Here is a 14,421-nt window from a genome sequence, read left to right as displayed (position 1 = left end):
AGAAATGGAAAGATGGTAGGAGTGCATTGGAGAAAGGCAATTGAAAAATCTGAAGAGTTAAATAAGGAGGAGAGCGAGGTGGATGAGGGCTGCATTGTGGAGCTGACATCTTGCTGAGTGAAGCTGTGGCAGCGTTGAAAGGGATGATAAGATGGGAAGGGCATGGATGGAATACCTGCGGAGCAGCTAATGAAATGCCTATAGGAAGAGGGATTGATGGATTTGATATCCCTCTGGCACAAAATTATTTGTAGAGGCAGTGGCCGCTGGATGTCTTTAAAACGGAGATAATGCCATTACCATACCAAGGATAGGAGGAACAAGAAAATGCGAGGAGCATCCTTGGACTAGTGCTTTTACTCATGCAGCGAAGGTATTGTTAAAAGTGCTGGGCAGAAGACTGACCAACATCAAGGGGGAGAACAGTGTGGCCTCGGAAGAGGAATGGGAGCGAGCGATGAGATAGAAGAAGCATCGGAGAGTGATTTATGGAGAAAGGGAAGGGTTTGTGTGTGTATTTGTTGATTTCCGGAAGGCGTGGGTGACTGCGTATAATTGGAAAAAACTTATGAAAATCTTAAAAGAATAATGTGTGAACTGGAGAGACAGAAGGCTGGTTGGAAACTTCTACTTAAACTTGCAACACCTAAATGGCGTGAAGGTGGAGTATGACTCGATGATAAGTAGGAGCAAGGCCAAAGGGGGTGGTGAATTTTGGTGGAGATGAGGAAATGAATATCGAGATGGAAGGAGAAAGGCTGGAATAAGTGGAGGGGAGCAAATATGCGTATGCAGGTAGGAAAAACCTGGAGGAGCGAAAAGGAAATTGAAATCAGGAGAGCGATAGGAGCCAAGAAAGCGTTAAGGGGGAAAAGGAAAGTGTTATGTAGCACAATGGTTATTGGATTGAGAAAGAGACTAGTAAAGTGTTATGTCATATGGATATGAAACATGGACTGAATTAAAAAGGGAGAGTAAAAGACAGGAGGCGTTTGAGAGGTGGAGAAGAATGCTGAACATAAAATTGGCAGACCCGGTGAGGAATGAAGAAGTGTTGAGGAGGAGAGCGGGGAGGAGAGAAGATTGCTGCGAACGATCGAAAAAAGAAAGAGAAATGGGCTCCGACACGTGTTTGGAAGGGAATCACGTATTAAAGGGAGGAGGTGCTGGAAGGACGAGGCAAGAGAGGGCGGAGGAGTGTCCAAATGAGGGACGTTGTGGGAGTTGGAGGTCGATGGAGAATGACACAGGAAAGGAAAACATGGCAAGGCCTCCGTGAACCTACCAGCCACGGCAGATGACCGAGGATGAACCAACCAACTGTTATTCAACTTTAATTCCAAAAGAATATCACATAGGAAAACTGCCAATCCAGCCATTAAACCGATGTAATATCTGAGTATATAAAACTTTTTGGCATTTGAAAACTACCCTTAAGTATAAATACAGGATAGCCAGTTTGTGTTGCATTACCCGAGGCGTTCCTTTTAATTGGCCATATCAATTTTGCCTTTGGGTCCTTGTCTCGCGGCAAATAGTTTCCCTAGCTTCATGACATTAGATTTTTAAGAATGGCTACCTCGCTATCACACGAACGGGAGAATATGCTCATTGAGTGTTTTGCTGATAGGCCAACTGATCGCCATAAAACTTAATTGAAGCGGCATTTAAGGGAGGTCATCTAAACAAAATAAAGTTAATATTGATTTGTGTAAGAAATCACGCGGAATAATAGTGAAAAATTACATTTATTTTACTGTAATTTGCAGTGGCTACTCTTTAATCCCATTCTCCAGCCTTCTAGATTGCCGAAATATCCCTCTCCAAGCTTTGATCCGTTATAACTCAGGCTAAGTCTGCTCTCCATTGTTTCCTAGGCCGTCCACGAACCCTTTCTTCTGAGCGTGACCGTTCCGGCAGACTCTTGGTCATCTTCCCTCGTCTATACTTTGAACACAGCCCTACCATTGGAGAGTATTTGACTCTGGATTCTTCGTATTTCTGAATCTCACGTCCATTAATTGTCATATATCTTCATTTCTTTTCGTTCTAACTTGGATATCCTGGCTACTCTCCTAACCACCACTCTCTTCACATGCCGAGTTTTACTTTTGAATTGATCAACAGGAAAAATACACAAAGAGATAAAATACTGCAATATTGTTTCTTTTTCTCTCTGATTTCTCAGCAGTGCATGAATGACTGCAACAGAGTGTTTCGCCGTATTATTTCAACAACAATTGTGCTTGCTATAAGAAAATAGTCGATGAGGAAACAAATCTTTAGAAAAATATTCTCCGATCGTTATGCAATGAAAATATCAGGAATCGTTACCTTTGTACGATGTGGGATCAGTGCATGGCCCTCTTCATCTCTCTCTCTCTTTGCTTGGAAGTGATCAAAAATATGGCGCGGTCGAAAAACGCGGACTCTCACGACCTTGCAAAGGAACGGCTGTTGCGCATGCGCGCAGAAAAGCCAATCAACTGAGTCTGTTCGTCGAGAAATAACAAATTACAAAACTTCACCGATTATTAGTGGTACTTCGTCTCTGTGAGATTGCATAAATTATTCATGAAGAAATTCACCGAGGGGCACCAACTTGAGAGTTGAAAATTGCGGCTTATATGAAAGGCTGTGATTTTTAAAAGAAACAATACATGCAATGGCATTTCCTTCACCATGTAGGAAGTATTTTCAGCTTTATTTTCGATATTGATTATTTAATCTGAAATTTCATTCTGAGGTTTTTCAAAGGGAAAAAATCCCAAATCACTTCTTGTATTACTCGCCATTATTCTTGAACAGGTATATTTTCTTGGACGTAGGATGAAGCGGCAAAGAGATTGGAGGGAGTGTCTCCAGCATTTGTAATTGGATGTAGATAGGCAGCTATATCATAGGTACTGGGTGCCTTTTATTTTGGACCAAGACAAAGCCTAGATCTCTCCAAATGGGCTGCAGCCTTTTCGTGGTTTATGGGCTTTTGCGGTCTGATGATCCCTAGTGCTATATCGGTGGGGGCAATGGTATTTGTCCCTGGAATGGTAACCCATGGCAGGTAGGTCGAAGGGTAAGAGCCAGACGAAAGGTAGTCCGCGCAGAGTATGTGGCTCAGTGAGGCGACTGCAAAGACCTCCAACTGCAGTGGACTCGCCATTCCGCCATAGTGTTACGCTAAAAACACTAGAGAAGGCAACGGGAAACCACCTCATTTATTGCCCCACAAAATGATGGAGGAAAAAATATCAGAATGGGTCCTAGCAACTCTGGGACTCGGCCCAATGGGACGAATGCCGTACCCTGCAGCGGGAGAGGCCGCCGTCACTCGAAATCCTTGGGGTGCGTAATCCACAATTGGGACACAAAAGACAACTGAAAAAGTTTGAATAGAAAATTAGGAGAATGAATTTAATGATATGGAAATTAAAAAATTAAAAGTGAAGATTGGGAGAGGAAATGCAGATATTTCAGTGATGTACGAGGAGAGATGGAAAGGAAGCGTCAGTTATGTACGTGAAAAATGCAGCTAGTAGTGGTAGAGGTATTGAGAAAAGGTATTTAGAAAGTTAATAAATATAGGTAGCTAGCGGTAGTTCATAATTACAAGTAGCGACCTCTCTTTCTAGTTCAAAAATTGATGTCTCTCCGAAATAGGGAGGTCTGGAGTAGGCACAAATGCAAACTCTTTTCGATCGAGGGATTTTTATGGAACACCAAGCACTTTCTATACTACTCTTAGGGAAAGACGCACTTTTGCTTTCGCTATTATCTTTATCGGCAGTAAATACTCCTTCTCTAATCCTATTTTCTCTGTCCGTTCTGTAAATTCTAAAGCCTAATGCATATACCTCCTCGGGTGTAATGTCTTGCGATAATCAACTTTCAGTTTCTAATATTATATCATCTTCCGTATTTCTTGTCCTCTTGTGAATTTCACCAATTTTGTTTTATCCACTTCGACAATTGATCACCCCTAGAAAACTAGTTTTACGGGTGGTGATCTAACATCCCCGGAACACCATCGTGGCTTTCGAGGTAATCGTAGACTTAGAACCCTTGGTTTAGACACCAAAAAAGTTTTAGGAATGCATAAAAAATGCTAGGTGGCTGAGAGAGTTATCCGTTAGACTACCTTATGGTTAGTCACAGATTTAGGAACAGCGCGGTCAATTCGCGGGAGCGGATGTGGACTCGGATCACAATTTGGAAATTATGAAGCATAGCGTTAGATTCTAAAGGATAAATGTAGGATAAATGTAGGTTTAGGAAATGGAACGTGGAAGCATTAACTGAATGGACAAGGATGGAGTATTAGCAGATGGTAGAGAAACCATGAGTAAGGGAACAGAGCTGAGTAATATTATGGGAAAATTGGAATATATCAAAAAAGGGATATAAATAACCGCAAAAGAAACTATGGGTACAGTTAATAGGAAAACGGCCAGGATTAAGGACCAGATGATTGCATAGATAAGAGAAAAAAATGGATGAATGCAAATACAGAGTTAGGTGGAAGGAAGAATTTGCTATTGAGCAATAAATTTAGACGGGACAGAAAATGAGCACAAAAGGTGCGGTAAAAGGCAAAGTGCGAGAATATGAAAAGTTTGCGGAGGAAGAGTGTGATTGGTGATCTATACAGGGGGTGCGCAGTACAGGAATTTTAAAACCCGTTTCGGAAGCAAACATGGAAAATCTGTGTTAAAAATCAGAGATAAGTTGAGATTATTATTAGATAAACCAGAAATGAAACAATATAGATAGAAGAAACTGCTAGAAAGGTTAGATATAGAGAGAGAACAGGCAGGACGTTTATAAGGATAGCTTAGTTCCAGTCTTCTTGATAGCGAAGTATAAAGAGAATTATACAAATTGAAATGATTAAAAGGCCCGGAGGGCAAACAACATTCCCGCGGGGCTACTTAAAGATTTATTTGACAGATTCAGCCGAGATGGAGCTGAAGTTCGTCATTGTGAGAAAAAAATTGCAATCAGTGGAAAAGCGCACATTTGTTTTTTCATACTTAAGGATTAATGGAAAGGTGAGAGAGTAAGAGTTCTCATGGTTACCGATTCGTTATTAAGTTCCAATTCGTGGCGTTTATGAGAGAGGAATTTTTCCGGAAGACTTCGTCAGATCAGTGTCGGTGTCTATTCCAGAAAAGGTAAAGGCTACATCACGTGATGATTACGGAACAATCCGTTTGATTTCGCACGCAACTAAAGTTGTTCTCAGGATCATAAAATAATAGAGAGTAGGGAAAATGATTACTTAGGGGATTGGATTCATGAAGGGGAGAGGCACCCATGATGCTATTTCAGTAATAATATTACTAATATAGAGGAAGATAAGATTCAAACAGGCTGTATTTGTCAATTTCTTGATTTCAAAAAGACGTTAGATAGAGTCATTGGGAAAAACTAATGAATTATTTTCAGAAAATAGGAGTTTATTGGGGAGATGGGAGATTAATCCGCACCCTGTACACGTTTCAGACTACTCAGGTGAGAGTGGAAAATGGAGAGTCGGAATGTGCAGTATTAGAAAGATGACGGACAGCGGTGTCCATTATCACCCGTGATGACGCCTTAGCGTTGAATCTAATTGTAAGTAAATAAAGAACAGTGGAAATATGCATTGTGTTCTTCATTTAATCCTGCGCTGTTCAACGTATGTGTGCGTAATTGAGACATGGAAGGAACCAGGGATAGGAATGAAAGTTAGTGGAAAATTCATAAAATCAGGTAGCTATGTTGATGATGAAACTTTAGTTTGTCCTTCAGCAATGCGAGGTTGCAGAAGTGCTAATTGCGGAGTGGATTGGAAATGTGGTGCGATAGATATGAGTTGAGAATTAATGTAATTGAAACAAAGGTAATTAAGTTTTCCAGAAAGAGAAAATCCAAATTAAAAGTTACAATAGGAGGGCTAATATTAGAGCAGTTAGAACAGTTTACGTATCTCGGAAGTGTTTTGGACCAACAGGGTCAAAGTAGTAGGGACGTAAGGAGAAGAATTACACTTGGCAAAGAGGCTTTCACAAGGAGGAGCGAGTTGATGATAGGGACGTTGGGTCAGGATGCTAAGAAAAGACTCGTAAAAACTTTCATTCGGAGCGTAGCTATGTACGATGCGGAAACGTGGCCATTGAAGCAGGAAGATAGACGTAGACTGGAGGCTTTTGAAATGTGGGTGTGGAGAAGAATGGAGAAGGTGAAATGCACCGAGAAGAAAACAAATGAGGAAGTACTTGGTATGGTGGAGAAGGAGAGGGGTTTGTTGGGAGAAATCCTATGGAGGCAGGAAAAATGGATGAAGGGCGTATTTATCGGCAGTGGGATGTTTAAGACTGTGATGTAGAGGGGAAAATGCTAGGCAAACGAGGAAAGGGAAGGAACAGGAATCGCGATGTTGGACGGGATGAAGGGAGGAAGGAAGTACACAAGGAGAGGGGATTATGTTAGAGTGGGATGTTGGGTTGTGCTCTTTTAGGATACAGGAGGGAATTGTGACTGCACCGTTTGGTAGCTTATGTAATTCCAAAACCTACCTTAACCGGTAGATTACCTATAGGAATATCAAAAAGAGTAATAATAAGTCCTGATTTCGCCTTGAATGGGTGAATGGTATATTTATTTTGTATATCAACCTAACAGGAAGGGAGCATCACATTTCGCTTAAATGGCGTTGGTAATGACCTCGAAAGCCAACTGCGCAGTGACTTCCGCTCTCAGGCGACCCTTCTCGCCACTCCGTATTCACATATTGACATTTTCTTCCTCAGATGATCTTGGTTGCTTGCTTCAGCCGTAAATTTCTCGCCGTGGAATCTCAAATTTGTGGCTACATTAATTATTAGATGCGATGAAATTAACAGCGGGACCGTGAAATCACGAACAAGTGCGAATGTTATCGTAACCTCCACACAAGAGAATCCTTTCTTTTCTTTCTCTTAAACTGGCAAGGGGAACGTGCTCTAATACTATGTGTGTCAGGATAAAATACGGTCGTGAACGAGACGAACTCAGCCAAGTGTAAGAAAGGAGAGAGGCATGAGCGAGGGCGGATGGCTCAAGTGCTTGTCGGGAATAACGGAGGCGTGGAGACCGCCCCCCCCCCCCCGCCGCCCCGGTCGAAAGCCCTTTCCCGCCTCGCCTTCCTCGGCACCAGCCCCCGGTGCCCACAATGGGAAACGGGCGTGAGATGGGGAAGGGTGGCTTCGGAGGGCGGTTTTGGGGGGGTGGAATGTGGAGAGGAGGTGGGGGATGGAGGACGAAATGGACTGTTGTTGAAACAGTCGTAAGCACTGGGAAGGTTTGAGGGTGGCATATGCGGGGGTGGGGGGGGGGAGGGTTGCCGAGGGCCGGAGGGGAGGGAGATGGAGCGAGGCCTGCGATTGTCCCTGATTTCACGCGTGGTTGCCGACGCGGAATCGCGACCCTCGGGGGTGGAAGAATGCGGTGTGGGGAAGGAGAAGCGGGAAGCTGAGGAAGGAGGGATGCATATGTATGCAAAGGACGACGGAGAGGGAGAGAGAAAGGACGTGAGCAAAGCAGCGACGCCGGGTGTGCCGAGGGCCGGGGAACGACTTCTGGGCTTGTGGTGGGGGGAGCGCTGTCGATTCTCATTCCCTCCCCCGTTCTCTCCCGCGCTACCCTCGTAACGATTTGAATAGAAAGGAAGAGAGGGAAAGGACGTTGTAAATGAACAGAGAGGTTGGAGCGAGGCAGGGAGGGCCCGCGTGGGAGAGGGAAGAAGGGAAGGGCAATCGAATGGGGCCGAGGGTTCTGCGGCTGGCATCTGAGGAAGTCGGCTGGCTGGTGGAAGGCCCTGGAGGCGAACGGTCGAGTATTTGTGGACGGATTGACTTTATTAGACTTTTCTCAGACAATCAGCGGCGTGAGGAAGGCCTTTTCTTGGCGAGACACCTGCGCTGTGAAAAGGCCGCGTTGGAAGTTCACCATAGATTAATAGACGGGAAATTTTACTAGGTATATGTTAGAAACGATGAAAGGACTCGTCGAGGAACGGGCTCGACCGGCCCTTAGATTAGCTAAGTTGACTGTCCCATAAGGTCCTCTGAGTCGCCGCTATTGAATTATTAAAGAAAGGTTCCCGTGCACAATTTTGTGAGAGGGCCCATTGTAAAAGAAGTTACGAAAGTGACTTCTATGCTATTCGCCATTTTTTGGAAACCAAATGTAATACATCTTATTGATATAAACGGAAGGAATGAATCTTTGCCAAGGTGAAAAGGTAATTATTAGTCTGATTTAAATAAAAATTTGAATTGTCAGATCATTTTCACGAATTTTTTCTTGCAAGAATTTCTGCAATTCATCAGGGTTTGCTGAATGTTTTGCTCTAAGCGGATGCGTTCTTACTTCATTAGTTGCTCGTTTGTAAGAATACGAATATTTTTGGTTTCATGACCGTAATTAAATTGCTTAGGTGTCAATTTTTCTCTACGCATTCAAAAATGCGTGTAAATGTCAATGCTGCAGGCAGGGGACGCATTTGTTCGCATTATATAAACAGGCGAGAATTTTGCCCAGCGTGCTCCTCCGATTGAGCCCTGCCTGTCCGTAGAAAGGTCTCATATTATTAAAATAACATCTCACATGAAAAAAAAACTATCAGAAGTCGCATTGTGAGATGGAAGATTACTTGGCACCTAATAATCACTAATTCGGGAAACTATCTCCACCTAAGGTTGTTGTTCAGCCATTCCGAAGCTATTGTAGTTACACTTAAATCTTCATTCTGGGCATCTTATCGTATTTGCCCACCCTATTGACGTGGTAGAAGGGCTTGTGCGTTCCGACGACAACTAGAGCTGTACTGGCAGGAGCAACGATAATTACTCATGGTAGGGTCACCCATAAGTCAAAAGGGTTGTGCCCAGACGAAACGTAGCCCGCGCAACCGTTTGGTAGCTAATGTCTATTCAAAACCTACCATAATCGGTAAATAACCGACATTAATTATAATAATATTATGCGATACCGCATTAGTAAGTATTATTGGAAAGTCCGCTGCTTAATCCGCTGACCTTTCCTGCCGAGGTTGATGAAATATTCATCTTAATGGAGATTCCCAAGACTCAACGAAAAAAATGTTTTGGAATATCCATTATGGCATTGGTTCCTGGATCAGGAAAAAATTTTTGTCGTCCGGGCAATAAATACGGCCATTAGGTACATCTAATCTGCACAGCACAAAAATATTAGAGAAAACATTGGCCATTTCTAATGGAAAATGGTTTGCCATACAATTTTTTATCAATGGGGAATGTGTGCGGATTCCATATGGCAGTCCGTTCACCAATTACACATGCATTTCCCAGAAAGTACTTCAAGTTTAATCATAGGTCGCTCCACTTCATTCCGTTTAATAACGGATCATGTTCCTTAGGGCAGCTTTCAAACAATTTAAATTTCGGTAATGGCAGTTCGGGTCATGTCGTGTGGTCTTAAATACGTTTTCCATCGAAAACACAGAATTTAACTTGTTCCTGGAAGCCAGACACTATTATCGTACGTATTCAATGCCCCAAGCAATACGGGGATGGAATTAGCCACGAGACGCACGGATTAGATTTGAGTCCACAAAGAACTCCCAGGAAATGGGAGTAGACGCTATGACGAAACACTGCGAACACCTCGATTCGCGCATGGAAATACATTTGCGCGCTCGCATCGCTAACGCGTGACGAACAAACAGAGACGAAGCGGACGGGGAGGAGACCGAATGGGACGGAGAGAGTGGAAATTGCGGAAAGGCAAACCTTGAAGAAATATGGATGAGAAGGGATGCCGCCGGGAAATTAGCGAAGGGGAGTGAGACGGAAAGGGACAATGAGGCAGCTGCCCGCGAGAATGATGCCCTACATTGAATTCCGGAGGCAAACGGGGTCGACAAGGAGGGGAGGGGAAGTGGAAAGCATTCTACCGACCAGAAAGGGTAACAGCGGGGTGTGGGAGGGGGGGAGGGGGGGTAGATTACCCCTTTCGCTCAAGGTCCTCGGATTGCCGGTTGAGGGACTGTAGAAAGATGAGAGGAGAGAGAGGGAGGAGGGGAGGGAATAGGTTTGAAATGGAAGGCCCCGAAACAGAGGAGACCACTCGGGCTTCCATTGTCACCGCACGTAAACATCCGCGGACTAATTCCTAACAATTGACGGAGATGAGAGCTGGAGGGGGTGGTGGTGATGATGATGGGAGATCAATGGGGAGGGGCGGTTTGCCCCAGAGAGGAGGGGGGGAGGAGGAGGTGCGTGGCGACAGGCGAGGGGAGAGGGGGGGCGCGGGGATTGCGGGGATCCGTTTGAACTCTGCGAACAAGCACAATCATCAAGCAGTAAAGTCTGCACTTTCACCCTCCCCGCTCCTCTAAAAACACCCTTCACCCACGGGTCCATCTTCCTTCCATTTCCTGGAAAAATCTCCCGGCGACTCCTTTCGCCCCATTTCTTCCGTCACCCGATTCGGGAGCTCCTGCGCCCCTCTCGTGCTCGGGCGCCGAAACGAGGAAGCAGGGCAGGGGAAACTGAAACCCTATATTTCGAACATATAAATTAATAGAAACACGAGTGTATGAATATATTTAAGTGTGCATAAATATGTTTAAGCGGATATAAATGTGCCCACGCAAGTATCAAATTTGATTGAAAGCTAAACTAATCATAGATGAATGCAAAGAAAGGACACTCGCCAATATGGCTAACGTTTCCACGGTCAATCCGTTATTCTCAGCACGCTGCTCTCGGGGCCGGGGCAGATAGAATATGAGGGTAGGGAGGAGCTGGCGAGAAAGCAAGCGGTCGAAGGAACAAGTAGATGAGGAGATGATGGCCATTGAATGGTTTTATTGGGGGAAATTGGATCCAGGACGCTATAAACACCCATACCTTTGATTGTGCCTTCTCCCGTGTTGCCAACTCTATGGTGCTTACGGATTCGGAGATGATTTCAACCAAGGAAACGGAGATAGAATTGTCAAATCTTTGGAAGCAGTATGAGTTGGGTTGGGATGATTAAGAAAGGCGGGGGATATAATGAAGGAGCGTTGGTCATTCATGTGAAGGGAATGGGTGGCAGTGAATTCAACCCCGTCAAAAGATAAAACAGGAGAGACTAATAATAATAATAAGAGGGAGATTCGAAAAATAAGGTCTCCTTTTTTTCATGAAAAATCAAATGTATTCTCAACTTTGCGTAATTCGTTGGAAAGGTTGAGCTTTTATCTATTTTTCTATACTATATTTAGTATCGGGTGAAGTCTACCATCACCTGCCAAATTGACCTTCGGGTTGATTACTGTGCTTATGGTTTATATATTACTATTATTATTAGGTAATCTACCGGTTAAGGTAGGTTTTTTGGATGGACACAGCTACTAAATAAATATTTTGTGACTCCTAACAAAACACAAAATCCATCATCCTACTCTATATCAGGTCTCTTTTCATCTCTGAGTACTTCCTTCCTCCCTTCATCCCGTCCAACATCCCTATCCCGTTCCTTCCCTTTCCTCGTTTGCCTAGCATTCTCCCCTCTATCACAGTCTTATACATCCCACTGCCGGTCAATACCCCCTTCATCCACTTTTCCTGCCTCCATAGGATTTCTCCCAGCAAACCCCTCTCTTCGCCCACCATACCAAGTACTTCCTCATTTGTTTTCTTCTCTGCCCATTTCACCTTCTCCATTCTACTGCACACCCCCATTACAAAAGCCTCCAATCTACGTCTATCCTCCTGCTTCAATGACCACGTTTCCGCGCCGTAAATAGCTACGCTCCATACCAAAGTTTTTACGAGTCTTTTCTTAATATCCTTACTCAACGTTCCTGCCATCAACTCCCTCCTCCTTGTAAAAGTCTCTTTGCCAAGCGAGATACGTAAAATGTTCTACCTGCTCTAGTTTTTGCCCTCCTATTTTAATGTTTACCTTAGCCTTTTTCGTTCTAGAAAAGCGCACAACCTTTGTTTTATTAATATTGATTCTCATCCCATATCTGTCGCACTGAGTTTCCAATTCACTCAGCAATGCTTGCAACCCCTTGGCTGACTGACAAACTAAAGCTTGGTCATCAGCAAACCTAACTGATTTTACGAATTCCTCGCCCACTTTCATTCCTACCTCCAGTTCTTCCCATGCCTCTTTGATCATTTCTTCTACATACACACTTCGATCACAATTGAGTATGAATGAATCAAAAAGTCAGAAGTGAGTCAAAAAGATGTAACAGGGACAACGGTTTGGGAAATGGAACGTGTAAGCACTAACCAAATCGAAGAGGAAGGAGTGTCAGTCAGCAGGCTGAGTAAAGAATCGTGAGAGAGGTAAGGGATCAGGGTAATGTAAAGGAAAAGGGAGCGTCTTTAAAAAAATGATTTCGAAGGACGCAAAACTATCTTTAGGAATAGGAAATAGCAAAGGGCCAAAGATACGCTGGATTACGGACGAGAAGATACGAAAGATGTATAAAAGAGAGAAAGAAGTGGAAGCATGTAAACATAGACATAGATAGAAGGAAGTATGAGGGTCTAATAATAGAAATAGGCGTAAAACTAAAGCGAAGAATACGAAAGCAGCGAGGTGGCGGAGCCCAGAAATGGTAGGTCAACGGAGCAAGGGTGAAATTGGTGCTCTGTGCAGGAAGGTTAGTGGCACTGCCAGGAAGTAAAAAGGAAAAATCGATGCAAATAATCAGGAATAAGACAGGAAAATGTTATTTCGAGCACGGACGATTGACGAGATATGAAGGAACTGTAAATTAAAGGCATTTAGCCAGCAAGGTTAGTTATAGAGAATATGACGCAGAGATGAAGACAGCAGTAGGGTCATAGTTACTTGATGCCGAGATAGAAAGGTTAGAAAGGTAAATTAAGTGAATTGAAACAAATAAAACCGTGAGTGTACACAACTTTCCCGCTGAACCACTCCAACGTTTTGGGAAACAGGGAAGGAAGCATTTTTATTGACTAATTCGCAAATCGAAGAAGACTATCGAAGATTTCGTGAGAAGGGAAATTCAGCCGTGCAAGAATGGGAGCAGATGTCTTACGTACACTATTATTATCACGCATAGTGATTAGAAAATTAGATTTATATTTTTCCCAAATAGTCTGGATGGAGAGAAAACGTTTTCAGTTCGCGATTAGGGCACGAAATATTTACGACTAACCATCGACGCGCGTACTTCAAGAACTCGCACGCAAACGATTTGTTGGGGCGATCCGGTGGGATGACGTCGACTGGTGCGCCCCGCGAGAGGGCGAGACTAGGGGCGGGGGGGCGGGGGGGGGGGTTCGATACGAGAGGCGGACCGATTGGGCGGCTGGGGGCATCGAAAACATACTACACGGGCGATACAGGGAGGAAGAACGGACGACGATCCACTACTCAGTCATCTGACTCCCCCTCCCCTTGTTTCCGGCATCTACGTCCCCTTCCCCCTCCCCCCAACCCTATTCTCACAACCTTGGCGGAGGGGGGGGGAGATTAACCCTGCGCCGTAGCACCTCTCTTTCCCCTCTCTTCCAACCCCCGCCCACACATCCGACCCTTCCTTCGGGGTCTCCATCGGTCCCTCCTCTGCCCTCCTTTCTTCCTCCCCCCCTATCCTTCCTCTTTCACGCTTTCACTCTTCCTTCCTATCCGGAAAATGAGTGTGAATTCCAACGTTCCCTTTAAGAGTGGATGGATTAAGACAAGTCATGATTAAGAATGGCGTGGATCGTTGCACTGTTTGGTTTCCGAACCTCTTTTTTGAGGATAGAGCACGGGTACACCTTGGAAGATGTTTGAGTACTTGCAGAGATGAATGAAGAAAACGAGTCTTACCGAATGCAGGGCAAATAGAGAAATGTTCTCCGAGCACTTATGGTGCGGGGGAGAGGTTATGGCAGTGCGCCTGAGCCGAAAAATTCTCGGGAAGTGGACGGAGGTGATGTTTAGATGCACGAGTGGCTGGATGAGGGCTTAGCGATGGAGAGGAGAATATGATGGTGAGAAGAGGGAGGAAGTCCTTCGAGGGAGTTCGTTGTTCGGGCGGGCGCGTGGAGCTGTTTGCGAGTCGGCGCGTTCCGATGGCTTCCTCGCGTTGAGCCGCGGTCAACCCGAGTCCATCCGCCTTCGTGCACTCGCCGAACGTGGGCCTTTCCCGGAATTAAGTATAGTTATCCGAGATATCTTGCCCAAGAAGGAATGCTAATGTTTATCCTTCCCATTACGTTTCCCTCCTGCAAAGTCTAGCACAAGATGTATCATGTAAGACCACGAACACGCCGTCATCGCTGAGGTGCCACTGCAAACATTTTCGCGGAAATTCGGGCGATCTCCTCACGATGCTCCATCGCTTGAAGCATGACGTAAATTGAGATCAACTGAGCCGGGCAAATAATCGCCGTT

Source organism: Hetaerina americana, unplaced genomic scaffold (assembly GCF_022747635.1).
Source record: "Hetaerina americana unplaced genomic scaffold, ioHetAmer1.1.p SCAF_25, whole genome shotgun sequence".
Classification (NCBI taxonomy): domain Eukaryota; kingdom Metazoa; phylum Arthropoda; class Insecta; order Odonata; family Calopterygidae; genus Hetaerina; species Hetaerina americana.
This window is presented reverse-complemented; position numbering follows the sequence as displayed.